Source organism: Lithobates pipiens, unplaced genomic scaffold, assembly GCF_037356315.1.
Source record: "Lithobates pipiens isolate NorthernLeopardFrog02 unplaced genomic scaffold, aLitPip1_a1.2 Scaffold_30, whole genome shotgun sequence".
In the NCBI taxonomy this organism is placed as follows: domain Eukaryota; kingdom Metazoa; phylum Chordata; class Amphibia; order Anura; family Ranidae; genus Lithobates; species Lithobates pipiens.
Window position 1 is genome coordinate 184077858 of NW_027507791.1, and position 24682 is coordinate 184102539.

Consider the following 24682-nt stretch of genomic DNA (forward strand, 5'->3'; position numbering starts at 1 on the left):
ATTTATTTGGCTACAGTGTTACTTGAGGAGAGAGAGAGAGGGGGCAGGGCTGAACCACGGCTCCGTGTCTGAATGGACACACAAAGCAGCGGCTCGGGGGGACCTCCAGAGCAAGCTGTTTGCTGTGGGGGTCACTCGATAGGAGGGAAGGGCCAGATATGTTGGCTAGGGAACCAATAAGAGAAGGATCTGGGCTGCCTTGTGCAAAATCACTGCACAGAGCAGGTACGTTTAACATGTTTGTTATTTAAAAAACAAAACAAAAAAAAACAAGACTTTAGTATCACTTTTATATGTTGATTTCCTATAATCATCAGCGCCATCTAATGCTCATAATGTGGTACTTTTCCTGGAATACTTCAATCAGGAAAATACTGCATTATGGCTGCTAGATAGAGCCGATGAGGTCACTGAATTAAGCAAAATACAGTCAGAATCTGTGAAGGATGGGCAAATGCTTGTTATATAAATCGGACCCCTTTATGTTTTCCCACTTACTGGGATGGCAGCACAATAATACGTTGCGTTTCATGCATAAAAGATCGCTGGGACTTTTTGCCATGTGTGTGTTTATTTTTATGGTTTATTTTTGAGCACGCATTTGCAGATTTTTTTATATTAAGATCTCTGACATTTCATCCAGAAAATGGGTAGGATATTGATATTTTAAGGCTCTTTTCACACTAGAGGACGGATCTGGTTCACCTGTCAATTTATCGGGAGGACCCAATTGGACCTCCAGTCTGCTCTATGGACATCTGATCGACTAAAAACAAGGGGATCCGTTCCCCATCCATCTGGCGGATCAGATAACAGTCGGGTTAGACAATTGGTCCGTTTACATTCGGCTGCCCATAGAGCGGGCTGTGTCTGCATAAGCAGAGCGGGCATGGACCAGCCATCTGCCTGCTCAGCGGGGATTAGCTGAAGGATTCTCTGCTGTGCAGACAATTTAACCGCTCAGCCACTTGCCTACCAGACCAAATTCTGACATTTCTCTCCTACATGTAAAAATCATCATTTCTTCTCATACATTACAGGACACAGAGCCATAGTAGTTTCTATGTGGGTTATAGGCCACCTTCAGGTGATGGACACTGGCACGCCCTAAGACAAGAATTTGCCCCCCTATATAACCCCTCCCACTATGGGGAGTACCTCAGTTTTTTCGCCAGTGTCTAAGGTGTTGGATGGGAGCAAAGATGTGCTGTGTTGAGCTCCACTGGATCAATCTTTGCTGGGGCTAGCCATGCTGACCGGATCCATTCAAAGTGTCCTGTTTTGGGCCAAATTGAATGGTACCCAGTCCTCATATCCGAAGAAATCAGGCTTTTGCTGTGACTGCTTCTCTTTTTAGAGAGCTGGACCCTGGGATCCAGTACTTTTTGGTAGTCCATAACGTTTTTTACTGGCAGTGTGCTGTTGCAGGTCCAGGATTGTGGGTTTCCTCTAGGATCCCCTGGTCCTGAAGGTTTAACAGAGCCCACCATGAAGGGTGAAGATTGGTTCTGTGCTAAATGCTGGAATGGAATCGTGGGGTAAAAACGCTCAGATTCATTAAAAAAAAAAAAGAAAGAGGGAAAGCGCAGCGGCGGCTTTGTAACCCCCCCACCATGCTCTCTCTGGGTCTGAGAGGACCTGTAGTCTGCCGCTCATGCAGGAAAACCCTTCCTTTTGAAATGGGGGTGGAGCCGTAGGCAACGCGGTGGGGGCGGGGCTAACATCGTCGGTGTTCTCTGATGCCAGGTGCACACGGAGGCAAGTGTTTAAAAGCAGACAGCTGCAGGCTGTGGAGGGACACGAGCAAAGAGGTGGCATTATCAGGTTTGGTGACACAGGCATTTCCTTTTGACACATTGTTACTGCTTCAGGCTGGGCATTAATAGCAGCCATTTTTGCTGGACTATAGCCTTAGCAGTGTATGCATTCCTTCTGGTAGTGCCTCTGCTTTGTGCATCAAGCTATGAGCGGAAGGGGGGAAAGGAACACCTCAAAAGATCAATTGTTATACGACAACCTAAATCTATGTCTGAGAATCATCCTCCTCTGAGAGTGATGCGGCCGGTCAGAGTGAGCTGTCAGGGGGGGACTGGTGTTACAGCAACACTGGACACTTCATGCTTAATGCTATGGTTGCTTCCCAATGGTTCCAAGCATAGCAGATCCCCCATCCAGTGCTCAGGACCCTCATACTGAGGTGCAAGGGGCAGGGGATCAGGAAGTTCTTCCAAAAGATCAGGAAGACACTGATATCTCCTCTTCCGAGGATCCTAATATGGAGGGAGCAGTCTCACAAGAAAGACTGTTGGTACACTCCCTTACTAAGTTGGTTCGCTCAACTTTTTTGCTGCCTGTAGCGCAATCTGTTGATGAGCCCACCTCTGGTTTTGGATCACTAAAGCCTCCCCCTTCTGGGGATGCCTTTCCTATCCATTGGTGGCTAAAAAAAAGTTGATGTATTCTGAATGGGAACACCCAGATAAGCATTTTTTTCCTCCAAAAAAAGTATTCTATACTTTATCCTATGGAAGAGGAATTCTATAAGAAATGGGGGGGTTCCAGCAATCGATGGTGCAATCTTCTTGGCAAATAAAAACCTCACTTGTCCTGTAGACAATGCGCAAATGTTGAAGGATCCAACAGATAAAAAGTTGCAATTTATTTTTTAAGAACAACTTTTCTCTGGCAAGTTCAGTGGTGTAGCCGGCTCTTGCGGCAATTGGAGTATCTCAGTCCATAAAGGACCAGTTTGTAGAGATACTTAAAATTATTCCTAATCAGCAAGCCCAGCAATGGGCTGGCATATCAGAAGCATGTTTTACAGTGGATGCTATGAAAGATTCTACTATTCAAGCCTCACAGCTTATGCTAGGACTGGTACATACACGCAGAGTCCTATGGTTGAAAAATTGGTCAGCTGATGCGCCGTGTAAAAAGCTCTTGGCCAGTTTCCTATTTCATGGTGAACAGTTATTTGGAGACGATTTCGATAAATATATCCAAAGGATTTCTAATGGGAAAAAGTTCTCTTTTATCAGTGAAAAAGAAGTTTAGGCATTTCTCCTTTAAACGTGCATCTTGTCCAGTGCCAGGAGCATCTGCCTCTAGACAGTCTTGACGGCCTCCACCATCGAGCTCAAGAGGAAGACCTCAGGGGCAGTCCCAGGGACAAAAGAGGACTTGGGGCAGGAATCCCGCAAAACAAAATACTAAAGCTTCCTTATGAAGGGAAACAGCTGGGTGGCTTCCTCAATTTCTCTAGGTTACAAACTAGAGTTAAGAAAATTCCTGTCTCCTCGTTTTTTAAGATCAAACGTTCCCAGAGATCCAGGGAAAAGGAAGTCTCTCTAGCGCTGGATAATCTCTTGACCCAGAAGGTGATTATCAGAAGTTCCCACGGAAGAGCAGGGTTCAGGGTTTTATTCAAACCTCTTCACGGTTCCAAAACCGAACGGGGAGGTAAGACCCATTCTAGATCTCAAGGGTCTGAACCGGAACTTGAATATTCGGTCCTTTTGCATGGAGTCAATCTGATCCGGTTGTTTCATTCTGCAAGGAGGGGAATTTTTAGCATCAATCAATATCAGATCTCCACATGCCGATATCACAAATTTCTACGCTTCGAGGTAGAAAATCATAATTTTCAGTTTGTGGCTCTGCCGTTTGGTCTAATCATCACTCCGTGTGTGTTCACAGAGATCCTGGCACCTCTGTTAGCCAGGTTAAGGGTTCAGGGTATAACTATCCTAGCCTATCTAGACGATCTGCTTTTATTAGAGCAATTAGTCACCGGTCTAAACCAAAGTTTAATCTCAGCTATAAACTACCTGGAATTCCTAGGCTGGATTTTCAACCTAGAAAAATCTTCCTTAAAACTGTCAAGGAGATTACAGTATTTAAGGCTGATCATAGATACTGTTCAAAAGAAGGCATTCTTACCCCAGGCAGGAGTCCGCTCCATAAAGGAACTGATTTGACTATTCAAAACATTCCATTCGGCTGTGCATGAAATTGTTAGGAAAGATGGTGGTCTCTTTCGAGGCTGTTCCTTATGCACAGTTTCATTCAAGACTGCTATAAAAAGCCATTCTGTCGGCCTGGAACAAGAAAGTCCAGGCTTTGGACTTTCCAATGCGTTTATCTCCCGAAGTGCATCAGAGCCTCAATTGGTGGTTGATATCCAGCAACCTCCAACAGGGGAAATCCTTTCTACCAGTATTCTGGAAAGTGGTAACTATGGATGCCAGCCTTCTAGGCTGCGGAGCAGTCCTGGAAGAGGCTTCTGTCCAGGGGAAGTGGTCCAAGTCAGAAAGGACCTTACCCATCACTGTTCTAGAAATTTGAGCGGCATGTCTGGCCCTAGAGGCCTGGACGCTCAGATTATGAAATGTTCCTGTCAGGATTCAATCCTACAATGCCACGGCTGTGGCTTACATCAATCACCAAGGGGACGTGAGAAGTCGTGCAGCCCAAAATGAGGTCAATCATGGGATAGAAAATTGACAGGCAGACTACTTGAGTCCCTTCACCCCAACATCTTTCTGTCGATATGTCAAAAATGGGGTGTTCCGGACATGGATCTGTTTGCTTCCAGATTCAACAACAAAGTCCACAACTTTTTTTCAAGGACAAGGGATTCACTGGGATGCGGAACAGACACTTTGGTCTTTTCATGGGATCAGTTTTCACTGATATATGCCTTCCCTCCAGTTCTGCTGCTTCCGCGTCTTCTTTGCAGGATCAATCAGGAAGGAAAAGAGGTGATTCTGGTGGCCCCAGCCTGGCCCAGATCTTGTTTTGCTGAGATCAGAAAGATGGCAGTAGGGGATCCTTGGACCCTGCTGTGGCCAGACCTTCTCGCACAAGGTCCGGTATTCCATCTGATCTTACAAACACTAAATTTAATGGTTTGGCTATTGAAACCCACATTCTAAAGGACCGTGGGTTATCTCCTTCAGTAGTGTCTACTTTGTTTAATGCTAGGAAGCTGGCCTCCAGAGTCATATACTTTAGATTCTGGAAGGCATATATCTCCTGGTGTGGATCCAGGGGTTGGCACCCCAGAAAGTACGTCATAGGTAGGATCCTTGAATTCCTGCAAATTGGACTGGAAATGAAGCTGGCCCTGAGTACTATCAAGGGCCAGATCTTGGCCTTATCAGTATTCTTTCAATGGCCTCTTGCTTCTCACTCTCTAGTACGTAGTTTTATTCAGGGGGTAACGAAAATGAATCCTCCCATCAGGGCATCCTTGAATCCTTGGGATTTGAATTTAGTCTTTTCGGCTTTACAAAAACAGCCCTTTGACCCTTTTCAGGAAATTCCCTTGGTTCTTTTGACGAGGAGAATAATCTTTTTGGTTGCTTTATCTTCTGCCAGAAGGGTATCAGAATTGTCGGCTCTGTTTTGTAAAGAGCCATATTTGATTATGCGTAAGGATAAGGTGGTATTGCGACCTCATTCTGAATTCCTACCAAAAGTAGAGACAGATTTTCATTTAAGCCAGGATATTGTTCTGCCTTCTTTTTTTGCAGAGCCTCGATATAGAGAAGTCACTACATTCTCTTGATGTAGTGAGAGTGGTCAAGGTCTATTTAAAGGAGACAGCCCAGATTTGCAAAACAGATGTTTTGTTTGTACTGTCAGGAGGTCCTAAAAGAGGACAGGCAGCATAAAAATCTACTATTTCCAAATGGATTTGTCAAGTGATTGTTCAAGCTTATGGTCTAAAGAAAATTCCTCCTTTTCATGTTAAAGTGCACTCCACCAGGGCTGTTAGTGCCTCTTGGGCGGTACATCACCAGGCCTCCATGGCTCAGATCTGCAAGACCACAACTTGGTCTTCAGGCCATCCATTTACCAGATTCCATCAAATCGATGTAAAAGGTCAGGAGGATATTGCCTTTGGGCGTAGTGTACTGCAGGCTGCAGTATAAGTCCTCTAGCCTCTTAATGCCCTACCCTTTTTGTTGTGTCTCCCTCCCTTCAGTTGCCATTGCTATGGCATGTATGGGAGTAACTACTATGGCTCTGTGTCCCCTGATGTATAAAAACGGCTTACCTGTAAAATCCTTTTCTTTGAAGCCAGCGGTTCCCTTCTCCAACTCACCAATGGCAGTGGCGAGTCGGTAGAAGCAGTGGGAGTGGGGGGAGTTTCCTCTCGCCACCTGTAAGAATGATCAAGCGGCCGCTATGATCATCCTTATGTGTAGAGAATCGCTGGCGCTCAAAGAAGATATGTGAATGATGTCTGTAGCTGCAGGCATCATTCAGATATAAATTAATACACAAAAAATAAATATGTATATAATGTCCAGTGTGTATATAAAAATAACTGTGGAAATAACTGGAACTTGATTATTTAATCAAATTATATTTGACCACGTGGACCCGTCACCTCTAAACACCGCTATTAGATGGAGGCTTACCAGATCCCCAGTGACCCCCTGTTAGGGGAGGTCAAACTGTGCGAATTCAATCACAGGTCACATAGATGTCCAGATATCCAGATCCCGGAGATTATGTGACCTGTGATCGAATTTGCGCAGTTTGACCTCCCCTAACAGGGGGGTCACTGGGAATCTGGTAAGCTTCCATCTAATAGCGGTGTTTAGAGGTGTCGGGTCCACGTGGTCAAATATAATTTGATTGAATAAGCAAGTTCCAGTTATTTCCACAGTTATTTTTATATACACACTGGACATTATATACATTTTCTTTTTTGTGTATTAATTTATGTATGGACATTTGATTATTTTTTTTATGGACACTTGAGTTTATTTTTTATTTTTCAATAGCATTTGAGTATTTGGCTTCACAGTTTCTTTTACATATATATTTTTTGCAACTTTTCTTTGGTCACTTTCATAATTATTGGCCAAGCGCTGCACTTTTTTCTTATATATTTTTTGTGCCTAGTATCTTGGTTATGGTGTTCAGCTGCTGATTTCTTTATTGTTTTTTACTAAGCGCAGATTTTTTCTATCATTCAGATATCACCGCTCAAACCCGATGACGTCATGTGATGTGTGGTGGGCGGGAAGCGGTTAAAGAGGAGTTCCAGCCACCTATGGAAAAAACTGAAAGTCGACCGCTACAAAAACCGCAGCTGCTGACTTTTAAAAAAACAAAACACTCACCCGTCCCATGATCCAGCGGGGTGCTCACCTCAGCCAGTGTCACCCGCGGTCCCCATCGCTGGCATCTTCACTAGGGGCACCCGGCTGTGACAGCTTGTGGCTTCAAAGCAGATGAGACACACAGGAGGAGGGGGGCAGAGATGAGACACACACCCAGTGCAATCATCTGAGGCCTGTCACTGTGTATAGTTTATAGATGGATACATGGAAGGGAGAGCAGGTAACAGGGATGCACATCACACATGGTGTGCACAACCCCCCCATCCCTCCTCTTAACTGACGTCCTGCCCCCCCACAAAAAAACCTTCTCCCAGCACAGATCCCCCAAATCCCTCCTCCCATTACAAATTGCCCCAATCCCTCCTCCCAGAACAAATCCCCCCCCCCAATCCCTCCCCTTAGCACAAATCCCCCCATCCCTCCCCCTAGAACAAATCTCCCCCAATCCCTCCCCCTAGCATACATTCCCCCCCAATCACTTCCACTAGCACAGACCCCCCCCCCCCCCCCCCCATTCACTCCTGCCAGCACAAATTGCCTCAATCCTTCCTCCCAGCACATATCTTCCCATCACTCCTTACAGCACAAATCCTCCTAGTCCCTGCTCACAGCACAAATCCCCCCCAATCCCCCTTCTAGCACAAATTCCCCTCCAATCCCTCCTCACAGCAAAAATACCCCCCAATCCCTCCTCCTAACAAAAATACCCCCAATCTTTTGTCCTAGCCCAAATCCCCCCCCCAATCCCTCCTCAAGCACAAATCCCTCCTCCTAGCAACAACTCCACCCCAATCCCTCCCCGTAGCACAAACCCCCCACCAAAAAAAATCTCCTTGCAGCACAACTCCCCCCAATCCTTTCTCCTAGCACACATCCCCTCCAATTGCTCCTCCTAGCAGAAATCCCCCAATGACTTCTTCTAGCATAGATCCCCCAATCCCCCTAGTACAAATCCCCCCCCAATCCATCCTCCTAGCCCAAATGCCCTCAATCACTTCCTCTAGCACAAATCCCCCCAATCACTTCCTCTATTCCTCTAGCACATGGAAGGAAGGGCTGGGGAGGGGCACGACTGAAATCTGGGTGGAAATTAGCACCCCCATGGATCCGCCTTGTCTGTGTCTCTCCATCTAGCAGCTAAAAGCTGGCGAGAGGAAGAAACCAGCTTTAAGATGCTGCAGAGAGCAGCACAGGGCATCGTTCTGCAATTGCTCTTACCCACCCCACCGTCTGATCCACCTGCTGTCCGAGCCCCCTACAGGAGAACCGTGGAACAACCCTGATGATGGCCCTGCTCAGGATCATTCAGTGACACAGTATGAAGTCACATACAATAATAAGTTACTTATTACACCAAAAGAAAGCTCTATTTGTGGAGAAAAAAAGGGCGTTAATTTTGTTTGGGTACAAAGTCGAACGACAGCGCAATTATCAGTTAAAGCGACATAGTGCTGAATCGCAAAAAGTGCTCTGGTCATTAAGGGAGTAAAATCTTCCGGGACTGAAGTGGTAAAATTTCCATATATATATATAAAATCTATAAAATGATATAACATTTATTTGGCTACAGTGTTACATGACCGAGGTATTCCCAGTCAAAGTTTCCAGGCCTGAAAAGTATTAGTTGGTGTGATCAGTTATTAGCACTTTATTAATCGCCCCCCCATCAATGTTACATATTACTCAAGTTTGTCTGAGGGGAGCAGCTCTTATTGATCACTGATTCTTCATTTATCATAGAGCAAGGGTGACACTTCATTTTCACAATTGTCAGATTGTTTCCTGCGATTATTAGCATTTTTATTTACATTTTTTCTATTATTATTGTATATATTAATATTATTATTCATATTAATATTTTTAGTTTGTTATTTTTTTCAGTTACACCGTCATTAAGATGCCACGACTCTCGCGTCAACGGCCCCGTGGAAGGCGATCCCGCCAGGAGGGAGGAGAGGCACCCATCGCCCACCGCACACGAGCACAGCTTCGGAGGAGACGAGAGTACGAAGCCAACAACGTGCGCCATCCTCCTGGAGACCACATCAGGGATCAGCAACCAGCACCCCAGAGACCGCCGGCACTGGAGCAGCCTCTTCAGAGACCGCCGGCACTGGAGCAGCCTCCTCAGAGACCACCGGCACTGGAGCAGCCTCCTCAGAGACCACCGGCACTGGAGCAGCCTCCTCAGAGACCACCGGCAGTGGAGCAGCCTCCTCAGAGACCACCGGCAGTGGAGCAGCCTCCTCAGAGACCACCGGCACTGGAGCAGCCTCCTCAGAGACCACCGTGCACCATCTGCCTCAGTGAGTATAGTGCAGAGGAGTCTATTACCTTATTTTGTGATCACGTATTCCATGCCGATTGTATCAACAGATGGCTCCAACTGAACGTGACTTGTCCTCTGTGCCGAGCGTTTACTCCATATTTTTTGGTTGTTCCACATGAAGACGGCGAGTTCCTGTATCCTGTCATGGGGCATGATGAAAATGGAGACCCCATCCTGGAAATCTAGACGGTATTGTATTCTATTTCTGATCCCCTGGAAACAACATGGGGTAATGTATAACAATATGTATATTTTTTTGCTGTTTCTGCTTATAGTAGATGATGCCTAAAAAAAAAATATACTTCGGACATTCACCACTGAAAAGGAGTCGCTTCACCCTAATTGAGCTACCACCGCTCGGGTGATCACTCCAGACATTCACTGCCGAAAAGGAGTCGCTTCACCCTAATTGAGCTACCACCGCTCGGGTGATCACTCCAGACATTCACTGCCGAAAAGGAGTCGCTTCACCCTAATTGAGCTGCCACCGCTCGGGTGATCACTCCAGACATTCACTGCCGAAAAGGAGTCGCTTCACCCTAATTGAGCTACCACCGCTCGGGTGATCACTCCAGACATTCACTGCTGAAAAGGAGTCGCTTCACCCTAATTGAGCTACCACCGCTCGGGTGATCACTCCAGACATTCACTGCCGAAAAGGAGTCGCTTCACCCTAATTGAGCTACCACCGCTCGGGTGATCACTCCAGACATTCACTGCCGAAAAGGAGTTGCTTCACCCTAATTGAGCTACCACCGCTCGGGTGATCACTCCAGACATTCACTGCCGAAAAGGAGTCGCTTCACCCTAATTGAGCTACCACCTCTCGGGTGATCACTCCAGACATTCAATGCCAAAAAAGAGTCGCTTTACCCTGATTGAGCTACCACCTATTAGGTGAACGCTCCAGACATTCACTTTATTAACATCTCAGAAAAAAGGAGAGGCTAAGAGGTGGAGGAGACCGGATTTATTTATTTTGTTTTGTAAAATCTTTATTTAGAAACATTTCCGCCACTCCAGCAGGGCATGCCCCATCGGTCTCATGTTTGCGGTAGGGGGAGATACAGATGCCAGTCACAATAAGGGGATTCATTCCCCCTCACAGCTAGCCACTATGACCATAACTCCAGTTATTTTAAAAGGTAAAACATAGAACCACATCCTGGTACCAGGGAGGCATTGGATAGTTAATGAACAGAAGATAAAGAGAGAGAGAAAGGAAGAGATTAGAGGAGGGGAAGGGAAAGCTGAGGGGGGAGGGTGTAGGGAAAAAGGGAGATGGAGCATACCTGTGGTCTGTAGAAGTCTTTCGATCCCGCACCGGGATGTAGAGAAGAAGGGTGTCTTTCACTGGGCAGTATTACCCCTATCTATGCGAGCTCTAAGGGATGGTTCAGCCACAGTGGTAGCCCGTCCATAGGGGCCGCCCCCGCCCTCCCCCACCTGTGTAGTAAAAAAAAAAAAAAAAAAATATATATATATATATATATATATATATATATATATATATATATATATATATATATATATATATATATATATATTTTAAAACGGCCCCTCTGAAAAAAAAGTCCTTTAAGTAAGTGCAGTGTGTTCAGACACCAGACACAGTGCACTATGGTAAGCGCCACATCTATGCAATCACGAGACGAGATTGCAGATGTTGCGTTTCACTTGCGGTGTCTAGCCCGCCTTGCGTCGCTTTCTGAAGCACGGAGTAGCTCCCGCCCAGCGCCCATAGTATATATTACTATGGCTGGGCGGTTTGATTGACATCTGTGTTAGATGTCACTTCCTGTTTTCTCTAATTGCACCCGAGAGAGGAAACGGGAAGTATTAGGAGTGGACTCCTCCATCACCGCTGGAAGGAGACACCGCAGGAGAGGAGAGGACAACACAGTCAGCAAGGTAAGTGCCACTGCCGCTGTGCTCCCGCAGAGAGGGTGGGAAGGTGAAGACTGGCAGCCTAGTCTCAGCAGGGGTGACCCTATGGTGGGAGGTGGACTGATCCCCTGGATTGCTGGTCCCCGAGGAGGATAAACCTTCTAATGGATTGAAGTTGAGCAGACACAGCAGGAGGTAACAGAGTCCGGTCCTTGCTGACAACAGATCCATCATTCTGTAGATGTGTCCTCTATGGATAAGGATCATGCATGCTCCCAGTGCATGACATCTGTATTGCCTGACACCTCCCGTGCTCCAACCTTAACACCCCTCACCCCCAATTCCCCTCCAAACCCGACCCCCCATAAGCAATGACCAGACTGCGTTTGGAGTAAATGGCCATCCAGCCTTGATTTATTAATCAAAATATATATCTCTCTATATATATATAACAAAAAATAAACTTTTCATAAATAACTTTATTAAACATGTAAACAACTATTAATTTGTCTTGTATCATGGGTCATAAGTATACCCATCCACCTACTGGTCACTGCACACTACATCAGTCAGTACTTTAACCTCTTGACCTCCAGACGGAATCCCATGTCTCGGAGGCTATACCCAAACCAGTGCAGTGACCTACCCCTTTTACCCTTCGCGGTTAACCCCATGTAACCGGGAAGTACAGATCAAACCACCCCCATCACCATGGATGGGTACAAACATATTCTCTACTTGCACTACTTAACCTCCTCAACTGACCCCCAACAACTGCCACAGCTCGAAAGGTGGTAAAACCTTACCCTTTTGAGCAACGCCACACCAACAGCCAACGCTGAATCCCCTCCTGAAGGCCCAAGGCCCACATGTCTGTACCTACATCATTTAAATGTACCCCATCACTCCTCAAATACTTCCAGGTCTTGAATTCTAACTCCCGATGGCGAATGGCCAGCCCCCCCATTCTTGATAAATAATCTACTAACTTCCTTATTGACCTTAATCCTGGCCCTGTCCACCTTTTTGTCCGACAGCCCCCACCTCCACGACGTCCTGCTAACCATAACGGACCACACCAGTACCATTCCCGGGTTGGAATCCCTCAACCTAAGAAAATCGCACTTTATGTCCCGGGTGAGGTCCCTCATAGACCTCACCCCCATTTCGTTGTTCCCCACATGCAGAAGCAAGACATCTGGCAGCCGGCCCAGACGAGCGAATCTATGCACCTCGCCCAAAACCCTGTTCCACCGCATACCAGGGACCCCGTTCCACACAATCTGCGTCTCATCCCTGGGTATCCGAAGTTGTCTGCCGTTCGGCCGAATGTCAGCTCTCTTTGAACCCCAAAAATCTTAGGAATGGCCCAAAATCCATACCAGGCCAGCTTCATAACCTGCAAACAAAAAGAATTAGATACACGGAAGAAAAACACATCCTTCTGCATAACAACAACAACACCACAACCCCTCCCATCCAAACAAAAACCTCAAGCCATCAGTTTTGGGCGAACATACAGCTTAAACCGCTCTGAATCCCACCTCCCAATCCTCCTAACCGCCTCCGAACTCAGTCCGGCCCTGGACGACTCGGTAGCTGCACCAATGCGGAAGGAATGGGATGAAAAATTCCACGGGTCGAACCCCGCCCCCACCACGCACTTCTTAAAGACCACACTGAACTGAAATTTAGACAGGAAAGAACCATCCGCTTGCACGAAAAATGGGCCCAGGATCCTTGGCCGCAGGAGCAAAAAAGCCTCCACCGCCCTCACCGGGCAGATGCTGCTCTCTATTTTTCCCACCTCTACAAGTACTCCTTTTCCCTCCTGGTCCATCTTGGGCCTTCTCAACCAAATCCTAACCACGGTTCGGCCCAGTTCTACCTCACCCACCTCCAAACCCCCATGTTTTCCACCTGGCTGGGCAAAACAGTTCACCAATCCAAAAAGCCCCCAAGAAGATCAGGGAAAAAGCCACCCGAAAAAGGACTTGCTCATATTCGGAACTACAGACCGTCCCCACCACGCGACACAGGCCGCAGAGCACCTCAAAGGAAACTGGGCGCCTCCCATCCCTTTGCCTATGTGCCTTCCGGTAACCCTTCGCCGCCTGCCACAGCCAGAACTCCTTAGTGTAATGCCGTTGTCCTCCCCATTTAAAGAGAAAGGCCAACCCCGCAAGCTTTTTGTCAATAGAGGCTGCCGAAGCCCCCCCCCCTGGTCCATAGCAGTGCTAAGGAAGTAGAATACCGCCTGAGCCATGCCCGCCTCACCCGGGGCCATGCCGATCGCTGCCAAGCACTCCGACCATTCCTGCCATACCCTCGAATAGGCCTTCCAGGTAGCCTTGCTCACAGAAAATTCGATCAACCTTGCGACGGCTCCAACGCTGTGGCCCAAATCCATGCCGGGCAGCTGATCCCGTGACGCTCTGCCTCCGGTGCCAGACCCCGGAACCTGTCCCACTGAAAACGAGACAGAGCGTCAGCCAACGTGTTGTCAACCCCCAGCAGATGCACAGCATAGATGAAAGCTTTCACCTGCAAGCAACGAAGAACCAAATGGCGTAGAAGCCTGACCACCGGCCCAGAGGCCACCGTCAGCCGATTGACCACTTGAACCACCCCCAAATTGTCACAATTGAAGCGCACTTTCAAGTTCCTAAAAGACTCCCCCCAGATTTCCATGGCCACCACAATGGGGAATAACTCAAAGAGAACCAGGTTCTTAAAGAACCCGGCCTCCGCCCACTCCGGGGGCCAATGCTCCGCACACCATTGCCCTTTAAAGTAAGCCCCGAAGCCCGTGGACCCCGCGGCATCTGTAAACAATTCCAGGTCCCAATTACTAATGGGGCCCGACATCCATATGGCCCGGCCATTAAACAATGTCAGGAATTCCTGCCACACCTTCAGGTCGTCCCTGTGGTCCTGCTTTAGGGTCAAATAATGGGTAGGTGCCCGTATCCCCACAGTAGCCGCCGCCAGCCGGTGGCAGAAAATTTGCCCCATTGGAATAATCCAACACGCGAAATTAAGCTTGCCCAACAAAGATTGCAACTTACGCAGTTGCAACTTCCGAACTCCGACAGTCCCTCGAATTTCCTCCTGCAGCAGTTCCAATTTGTCCAAGGGCAGCCTGCATTCCATCTGCTCCGAATCAATGACGATCCCCAAGAAAGTGATGCAGGCTGCAGGACCTTCCGTCTTGCCCGGCGCCAAAGGGACACCAAATCGTTCCGCCAGGTGTTGCAGTGTCCCCAAGAAGACCGCGCAAACATTCATTCCCGCCGGGCCAACACACAGAAAGTCATGCAAGTAGTGAATGACCGAGTTGATGCCCGACACATCCTTACCTGCCCACTCCAAAAAGGAACTGAACTGTTCGAAAAGTGCACAGGAAACCGAACAACCCATGGGCAGGTAACATAAAATTCTCCTTCCCAGGTACACCCCAGTAGCCGAAAGCTCTCCGGGTGCACCGGCAAGAGTCGAAAAGCCGACCCGATGTCCGACTTGGCCATCAGCGCCCCCTGGCCATAACGCCGGACCCACGACACCGCTGCGTCAAAGGAAGTGTACGTAACCGCACATACCTCTGGCGAAATGGCGTCGTTAACCGAACCCCCTTTTGGGAAAAACAGGTGATGGATCAGCCTGAACTTGTTGGGCTCCTTTTTCGGGACCATGCCCAATGGAGAGACCAGCAAGTTGGGGAGAGGCGCCTCCCGAAACGGTGCGCGGTGCTTGACGCCAATCGGCCTATTTAGGCCTGCTGCTGTGATCATTCAGGTGCTGCCTGATCAACAGCTTCTCGGTTCCTGTCCCGTTGTCCGTATCCTGTGTTCCTGTTTGCAGATCTCCTGATGACCCGGCTCTCCTTAGACACCTCTGACCTCTGCCTGCACCTGACCTCGGCCTGTTTGACCTCTTTTGCCTGCTCCTTCTGTGCCTCTGCTGCCCGCCTGTTGCCATACCCTGCCTGCACCCGGACCTGCCTGCTCTGCTCCTGCTCCGTACCCAGTTTGCCTGTGTCCTACCTACGCACCTGCTGCTGGAAGTTTCCTGCAAGTTCCTGCTCCTGGAGCCATACCACAGGCTCTCTTACCACTCCGCACTCTCAGCCACCTGTCTGTTCTATCAGGGGTTGTAAGTCGGACACGTACGGGAGACCACCCTCTGCCCAAGCGGACTCACCGGTTTGGTAAGTGCCAGTCTGACAGTATCAGGCAGCCATGACTGAGTCCGGGCAGGGGGCCTCCCCCATGGATGAGTTATGCAGACATTTGGCCGGTCTGACCCAAGCCGTGAAGAGTCTCCAGGATGGCTACTCAAGGTTGGAGGAGCAAGTCCAAGCCTTGTCCTCCTCATCTAACCCTCAAGGAACCTCTTCCACCGGTCTTTCATCTGCACCCTCCGTAGTGATGCTTCCTCCAGAGCCAAGGGTACCTACGCCCGAGAGGTTTTCTGGCGATCGCACCAAGTATCGTGCGTTTCGCAACTCTTGCGAACTGTACTTCGCACTGCAGCCCCGGACATTCTCTCTAGAGGCAACCAAGGTGGGCTTTGTAATATCCCTGTTGTCCGGCGAGCCTCAGACCTGGGCCCACCGTTTGCTGGAGCAGAAATCTGGAACCCTGGATAGCCTTGATAACTTCTTCTTGGCCATGTCTCAGCTATATGAGGACCCCCAGTTGACTGCGACTGCAGAAGCCGCACTGCACTCTCTCCAACAAGGTCGCAGAGCGGCCGAGGACTATGCAGTGGAATTCCGCCATTGGAGCTCCGACACGGATTGGAATGACGCCGCCTTGCACCACCAATTTCCGATGGGACTTTCTGACCCCCTTAAGGATGAGTTGGCACGGGTAGGAATACCACAAACCCTGGATGAGTTAGTCAACCTCTCCATTCAGATTGATCGCCGTTTAAGGGAACGCCGGAGAGGTCCTCCAGCCACTTCCGTCCCACCTGGGTGCTCCCCAAGGTTCCCACTTCTGCTGGTCAGTTCTCTTCTACCTCTTCTGCTCCCGCTCTGGAAGCTCCTGAACCAATGCAGCTCGGGTTACTTCGGCCCTCGTTGACCCCTGAAGAAAAGCAGCGCAGACGTGCCCATAACTTATGTCTCTACTGTGGGGAACCTGGGCACTATGTCAGGGCTTGCCCCAACAAGACACGCAAGTGTGTTTCCTCTTCCTTCATGTGTGCCTCTGTTCTACGAAAACCCAGTTCTCACCTTGCCCTTCTCCTCACTTTGCAGCTTCCAGGAGGGAGTTTCCCAGTGTCAGCCATCATTGATTCCGGAGCATGCAGCTGCTTTATCGATCTGACTTTCGCTGCCAACCATCACATCTCGCTCATACCTAAGGCTCAGGGACTTGCTGTACATCTAGCCGATGGCTCCGCTCTTAGTTCCGGTCCTGTCACGCAAGAGACTGTCCCTTTGCTGGCTACTATGGGCACCTGTCACCAGGAGCACCTGCGTCTGGATGCCATCTCCTCCCCCTTGTTTCCCATTATCCTGGGGATACCCTGGTTGCAGGCCCACAATCCAAGCATTAACTGGGCCACAGGAGAAGTCAAGTTTCTTTCCGAGTACTGTCAACAACACTGCTTGGCCCAACCAACATACAATTCCTCTCAACTTCTCTGTTTGGATGTCGATCCAAAATTGCATCAGTCCGTTCCTGAACCCTATAAAGGACTTTCTGGATGTATTCAGTAAGAAAGGGGCAGACACTCTTCCCCCCCACAGGCCTTATGACTGCCCTATTGAACTGTTACCAGGTACTGAAGTCCCTTTTGGGAGAATTTTTCCATTAACGGAGCAGGAGTTAGGCACGCTGAAGGAGTATATTGATGAAAACCTGAAAAAAGGGTTTATCCGTCCTTCTACTTCCCCTGCCGGTGCTGGCATTTTTTTTGTCGAAAAAAAGGACCATTCCCTACGCCCCTGCATTGACTATCGGGAATTGAACAAGAAAACTGTCAAAAACCGCCACCCTTTACCCCTAGTACCCGAGTTATTCCAAAGGCTGGGGTCTGCAGTCATCTTTTCGAAATTGGATCTTCGCGGAGCTTACAATTTAATCCGTATCCGAGAAGGAGACGAATGGAAGACAGCGTTCCGTACTCGTTTTGGGCACTTCGAGTACCTTGTCATGTCCTTCGGGTTGTGTAATGCACCCGCGACCTTTCAACATTTTGTCAATGACATCTTTCGCGACTACCTGGATCTATATGTAATTGCATACCTGGACGATATCCTAATCTTTTCCTCATCATTGGAAGACCATCGTAGACATGTCCGTAGCGTTTAAGCTCGTCTCAGGGTACACGGGCTCTACGCAAAACTCAAAAAGTGTGAGTTTGAACGCCAGTCCATCCAATTCCTGGGCCTGGTTATATCTGTGGAGGGCATCAAGATGGATCCCCAGAAAGTATCTGCCATCCTGGACTGGCCTGCGCCTGTGGACAAGAAGGGTGTACAGCGCTTCATCGGCTTTTCCAACTTCTACCGGAAATTTATCAGGGGTTTCTATGCAATTATTGCTCCCATCACCGAACTGACCAGGCAGGGTACCCGATTCTCTTGGACCCCTGAGGCTCAGCTGGCCTTTGAAAAACTCAAGATGCTATTTACTTCTGCCTCTATTCTGAAACATCCGGACCCAGCCTTACCCTTCGTTCTTGAAGTGGATGCTTCGGAAATCACTGTGGGGGCGGTGTTATCCCAACGGCAGGGTGCCAAGGCCCTTCTTTTTCCGGTGGCGTTCTTTTCTCACAAACTGTCGTCATCCGAAAGGAACTATGATGTTGGGGACCGAGAACTTCTGGCCATTAAGGCGGCTCTGGAGGAATGGCGTTATCTATTGGAAGGTGCTGCACATCCCATCCTGGTCTACACCGACCATAAAAACCTGGAATATTTGAGAACTGCCAAAAGACTTAGACCACGGCAAGCCAGATGGGCTCTTTTTTTTCCCCCGGTTTCAATTCCACATCACCTATAGACCTGGTTCTAAGAACGTCAAGCCGGATGCCCTGTCACGTATGTTTTCTAACCCTGAAAAGACTCGGCCTCCTGATACAATTCTCCCTTCTGGGAACTTCCTGCTCCTCCAAGGGGACCTTATCTCCCGGATCAGACAGGCTTCTGTTGGAATGCCCCCGAGCCCTGAGGTCAGCTGTAGTGAGGGGTTGTTCTGGCATAAAGGCAAGATTGTGGTCCCTGAAGCCTTGAAGGTGAACGTGTTGGAACTCTGCCACGACCATAAGATGGCCGGACACTTTGGTACCCTGAAGACTGCCGAACTGGTTCAGCGCACCTTCTGGTGGCCTCAACTTCTCAAGGATTGCAAGGACTATGTGGACTCGTGTAGCACTTGTGCCCGAAGTAAAAACAGCCGGACACGGGCTTGGGGTCTACGGAAACCTTTGCCTGTCCCTGAGAGACCGTGGAAAATGATTTCGATGGACTTTATCGTGGAACTTCCCCTATCCGAGGGGTTCTCTACTATCTTTGTTGTTGTAGATAGGCTGTCCAAAATGGCCCACTTCCTCCCGATGGGGGGCACCCCCTCGGCAATGGAGACGGCCAAGATCTTGATCAAAGAAATTGTAAGGCTGCATGGGATCCCGGCAAGTATTGTTTCCAATCGAGGTGCCCAATTCACTTCAAGGTTTTGGAAAGCGCTCTGCGGGTCTCTTGAAATTGAATTGGCCTTTTCCTCTGCTTATCACCCCCAGACAAATGGACAAACGGAAAGAACCAATCAGTCCCTGGAGCAGTACATCCGCTGTTTTTCTTCTTTCTCGCAAGATGACTGGGTCTCGCTACTACCTATGGCAGAGTTTGCATATAACAACTCCTTGCATTCCGCCATCAACCAAACACCGTTCTTTGCCAATTACGGCTTCCACCCAGCTTTTTTACCCAGCTCAGTCCCAGAATGCCTTGTTCCGGTAGTTTCCGAGACATTGGACTTCTTTTCTAAAAACAACAAACTCCTAAAGGAGACTATGGCCCGGTCCCAGGAATGCTATAAACGGGCGTTTGACAAGAAGAAACGTGGAGAACTCGTTCTTGCGCCCGGCAGCCAAGTATGGTTATCTACAGCCAACCTTAAGATGGCCTGTCCCTCCAGGAAGTTAGGCCCTAAATTCATGGGCCCTTTCTCAGTAAAGAGGAGGATAAATGAAGTTGCCTATGAACTTAACCTGCCTGACTCATTTTAGAGTGCACCCGGTCTTTCACGTGACCTTACTGAAACCCGTTACCCCAAATCCCTTTGCTGACCGCACTACTGGCCCACCCGAACCTGTTATAGTGGACAATGAAGAGGAGTTTGAGGTCAAAGCAATCCTTGATTGTAGGAAGAGGGGTAATGTAACCCAGTACCTTATCAAGTGGAAGGGTTATGGCCCTGAAGACAACTCCTGGGAGCCCGAGGGCAATCTGCATGCTCAAGAACTTTTGCGGGCCTTCAAGAACCGCCAGGTTTCCAGATCGGCTCACCTGGGCAGCCGGAGTCTGCCCTTAAGGAGGGGGCACTGTCAGGGTCGTTACCTGGATGGTCACGGTGCTGCTCGTGTTGGTGTGCGCCGATGTCCTGCGGTGCGTGCTGGGGTGCGTGTTCCTGTGCGCGCGGTGTTGCGCGCTCCTGTGGGCGCTGGTGCACGTTGGTGTATGCCCCCCCGGTGCGCGCTGTTGTGGGCACTTCGGGTGCCGCTGGTGTGTCTGCCGGCGTCCGGGTGCGCGGGTGCATTAACCGAACCCCCTTTTGGGAAAAACAGGTGATGGATCAGCCTGAACTTGTTGGGCTCCTTTTTCGGGACCATGCCCAATGGAGATGTTATACCTGAAGGGTTCCACATGTACTGCCACTTTAAGGCTGGCTCCACCCAGGAGTGATGCCAAGGGTCAAGGGGTATAGTAGCCATCTTGGACACATGTAAGCAGCCTAATAAGATGTACTGTCCTGAGATGCATGTTGCAGTGTACACTGAGTACTGGAAATAAACTTCCATTGTTCCAGACCAGAGTCTTGTGTCCCTCACAACACAGAGGATATAACAATTGGAGTCAGTGGGGGGAACAGTGCTCCATTATTGGAGTCAGTGGGGGAATAGTGCCCCATTATTGGAGTCAGTGGGAAGAATAGTGCCCCATCATTGGAGTCAATGGGAAGAATAGTGCCCCATCATTGGAGTCAATGGGAGGAATAGTGCCCCATCATTGGAGTCGGTGGGGGAATAGTGCCCCATTATTGAAATCAGTGAGGGAATAGTGCCCCATTATTGGAGTCAGTGGGGGAATAATGCCCCATTATTGGAGTCAGTGGGGGGAATAGTGCCCCATTATTGGAGTCAGTGGGGGGAATAGTGCCCCATCATTGGAGTCAGTGGGGGGAATAGTGGCCCATCATTGGAGTCAGTGGGAGGAATAGTGCCCCATCATTGGAGTCAGTGGGGGAATAGGACCCCATTATTGGAGTCAGTGGGAGAAAAGTGTCCCATTATTGGAGTCAGTGGGGGGAATTTTGCCCCATTATTGGAGTCAGTGGGGGGAATAGGGCCCCATTATTGGAGTCAGTGGGAGGAATAGTGCCCCGTCATTGGAGTCAGTGGGGGAATAGTGGCCCATTATTGGATTCAGTGGGGGAATAGTGCCCCATCATTGGAGTCAGTGGGGGAATAGTGCCCCATTATTGGAGTCAGTGGGGGGGGATAGTGCTCCATCATTGGATTCAGTGGGAGGAATAATGCCCCGTCATTGGTGTCAGTGGGAGGAATAATGCTTCAAGGGCAGGATAAAAGCAAGCAAAGGGCCACATCTGGCCCCAGGGCTGCAGTTTGGTGACAACTGTATGGCCCCTTTTACACGACTGACCCTCTCGGATCCATTTTCAGTCAGATCTGAGCCGGCCACTCATTGACTCATATGGGCAGACGGATGTGAGTGAAGATGTGTCCGCTGACACCCGCCTGCCATCCGATCCGACAAGATCTGCTCAAAACAGACAGATGGCAATACGTTTGCCATCCGTCCAGCGGATCAGATGGGATCGGATGAGAACGGTCATGCAGTCCATTTTCATCCGATCTGCCCATAGAGAACAGCGGGGCTCTGATAGGTCCATCCCTGCACAGGGAGTGGAGACAGACCTGTCATCTGCCGGCTCAGCGAGGATCAACAGAGCGATTCCCCACTGAGCTAGCGGAGCCCATCCATCCGATTCGTCCCGTGTGAAGGGGGCCTAATAGTTAAGGGTTTGAAAAAAATGTATAGAAAATGTATACATGTAAATGTATAAATATATAACATCTTTCCTCTATACAGCATACTTCTAGCAGTTTTATAGTAATTGATGTTTTGAGAAAAAAAACAAAAAAAAGAATTGTGTGAATGTATAAGTATAGTAATAACAGATATTTTCTTTTTAGACTGGGTATTTTTATAAAAAAAAAAAAAAATACAAAACATGCCTATACTTACCTGCTGTATGTAATGGTTTTGCACAGAGCAGCCCCTCTGGGTACCCCCCACTGGCACTCCCGGACCCTCCTCTTCATCGGGTGCCCCCACGGAAAGCCGCTTTCCCTGGGGGCACCTGTGCGTGCTCACTCCCGAGACACGCTGCTGCATCTATTGACACAGAAAGCGGGACTCGGGCCACCGCGCACCCCCATGTCATCGGATTTAATTGAGAGCAGCTGTAGCCAATCGCTCCCACTACTATCAGTCTGTCCAATGAGGAGAGAGACAGCGGTGGAAGCTGGATCGGATGGGCTCAGGTAAGGAAAGGGGGGGTTGGGTGGGCAGCTTCAGCAGAGAAGGTCCTTCTCCTTAGTACATAGAATGCATTAAGGTGATAAAACTTAGGGCTTTAGAAGCACATTCAGATAGCCATACACTGTAAGATTTGGAGGGGTTAAAGGAAAGAAAACGACTGATTAGGAGAGAGCAGATCACACACACAGATTATAGGATGAGGCCTACTACAAACATACATCCAACATTAGAAAAACGATGACTAGCATCCAGTAGGGTAGCTTAGTGTAGTTTAGTGTAGGTCCTGCCCTAGAAGAGTCTACCTTGTCGTGGTGGGCAGGCTTGGAATCTATTGGTCAAAAGTATGTTAGCGATTGGGAGAGAGGATCACTAGATCGTCACTTCTGACCAATCGATTTCACCAAAGGACTCTTGGTTTAATCAGAGCACATGAAAAAAGTTCATGAATCAGGTTTACATCCACTTTACGATGAAAGGAGGCTCCAGGCCTCAAGACAACCTTGTCCATACAAGTTTTATACAAGACAATATTGCTAGCACTCACCTCACAGACATGATGGCAATAAGGAAGGCCACCTTGTGAAAGTTGGCTGGGGATACACTTTAACCACTTTCAGACCGGACCATTTTGCTGGTAAATGACCAGAGGTCTTTTTACACTTTGGCACTGCGCTGCTTTAACTGGTAATTGCGCGGTCATGCAATGTTGTACCCAAACAAAATTTGCGTCCTTTTCTTCCCACAAATAGAGCTTTCTTTTGATGGTATTTGATTGCCTCTGCGATTTTTATTTTTTGCGATATAAACGTAAAAAGACCGCAAATTTTGAAAAAAAATGATATTTTCTACTTTTTGTTATTAGAAAAATCCGATAAACTCAATTTTAGTCATACATTTAGGCCAAAATGTATTCAGCCACATGTCTTTGGTAAAAAAAAAGTCAATAATTGTATATTTATTGGTTTGCGCAAAAGTTGTCACATCTACAAACTAAGGTACGTTTTCTGGAATTTACGCAGCTTTTAGTTTACGACTGCCTATCTCATTTCTTGAGGTGCTAAAATGGCAGGGCAGTACAAAACCCCCCCAAATGACCCCATTTTGGAAAGTAGACCCCCTAAGGAAATTGATAAGAGGCATGTTGAGCCCATTGAATATTTTATTTTTTTGCCTCAAGCGATTGAATAATGACAAAAAAAAATTTTTTTTTTTTTTTTACACAAAGTTGTCACTAAATGATATATTGCTCACACATGCTATGGGCGTATGTGAAATGACACCCCAAAATAAATTCTGCTGCTTCTCCTGAGTACGGGGATACCACATATGTGGGACTTTTTGGGAGCCTAGCCGCGTACGGGGCCCCGAAAACCAAGCACCGCCTTCAGGCTTTCTAAGGGCGTAAATTTTTGAGTTCACTTCTCACTACCTATTACAGTTTTGAAGGCCATAAAATGCCAAGATGGCACAAAACCCCCACAAATGACCCCATTTTAGAAAGTAGACACCCCAAGCTATTTGCTGAGAGGCATGTTGAGTTCATGGAATATTTTATATTTTGCCACAAGTTGCGGGAAAATTACAAACTTTTTTTTTTTTTTTTTTTTTTTCACAAAGTTGTCACTAAATGATATATTGCTCACACATGCCATGGGCATATGTGAAATGACACCCCAAAATAAATTCTGCTGCTTCTCCTGAGTACGGGGATACCACATATGTGGGACTTTTTGGGAGCCTAGCTGCGTACGGGGCCCCGAAAACCAAGCACCGCCTTCAGGCTTTCTAAGGGCGTAAATTTTTGAGTTCACTTCTCACTACCTATTACAGTTTTGAAGGCCATAAAATGCCAAGATGGCACAAAACCCCCACAAATGACCCCATTTTAGAAAGTAGACACCCCAAGCTATTTGCTGAGAGGCATGTTGAGTCCATGGAATATTTTATATTTTGCCACAAGTTGCGGGAAAATTACAAACTTTTTTTTTTTTTTTCACAAAGTTGTCACTAAATGATATATTGCTCACGCATGCCATGGGCATATGTGAAATGACACCCCAAAATAAATTCTGCTGCTTCTCCTGAGTACGGGGATACCACATATGTGGGACTTTTTGGGAGCCTAGCCGCGTACGGGGCCCCGAAAACCAAGCACCGCCTTCAGGCTTTCTAAGGGCGTTACAGTTTTGAAGGCCATAAAATGCCAAGATGGCACAAACCCCCCCCAAATGACCCCATTTTGGAAAGTAGACACCCCTAAATTTAGGGGTACACTAGTGAGACTAGGTAATAAATGGCGGGTGCCCTGAAACTATAAAAAAATAACTAACCAACCAGCGTCACCTGTAACAGTTATATGGTGATCACTGGTGAAAGGGTTAACTAGGGGGCAATCAGGGGGCTTTATGCGGTAGTATATGGGGGTCCCTGGCGCTATAAAAAGCTGCGGCGAACCTAAATACCTACCTGCCTAACTAGCGTCACCTGTGACACTAATACAGCGATCAGAAAAACGATCGCTTATTAGGC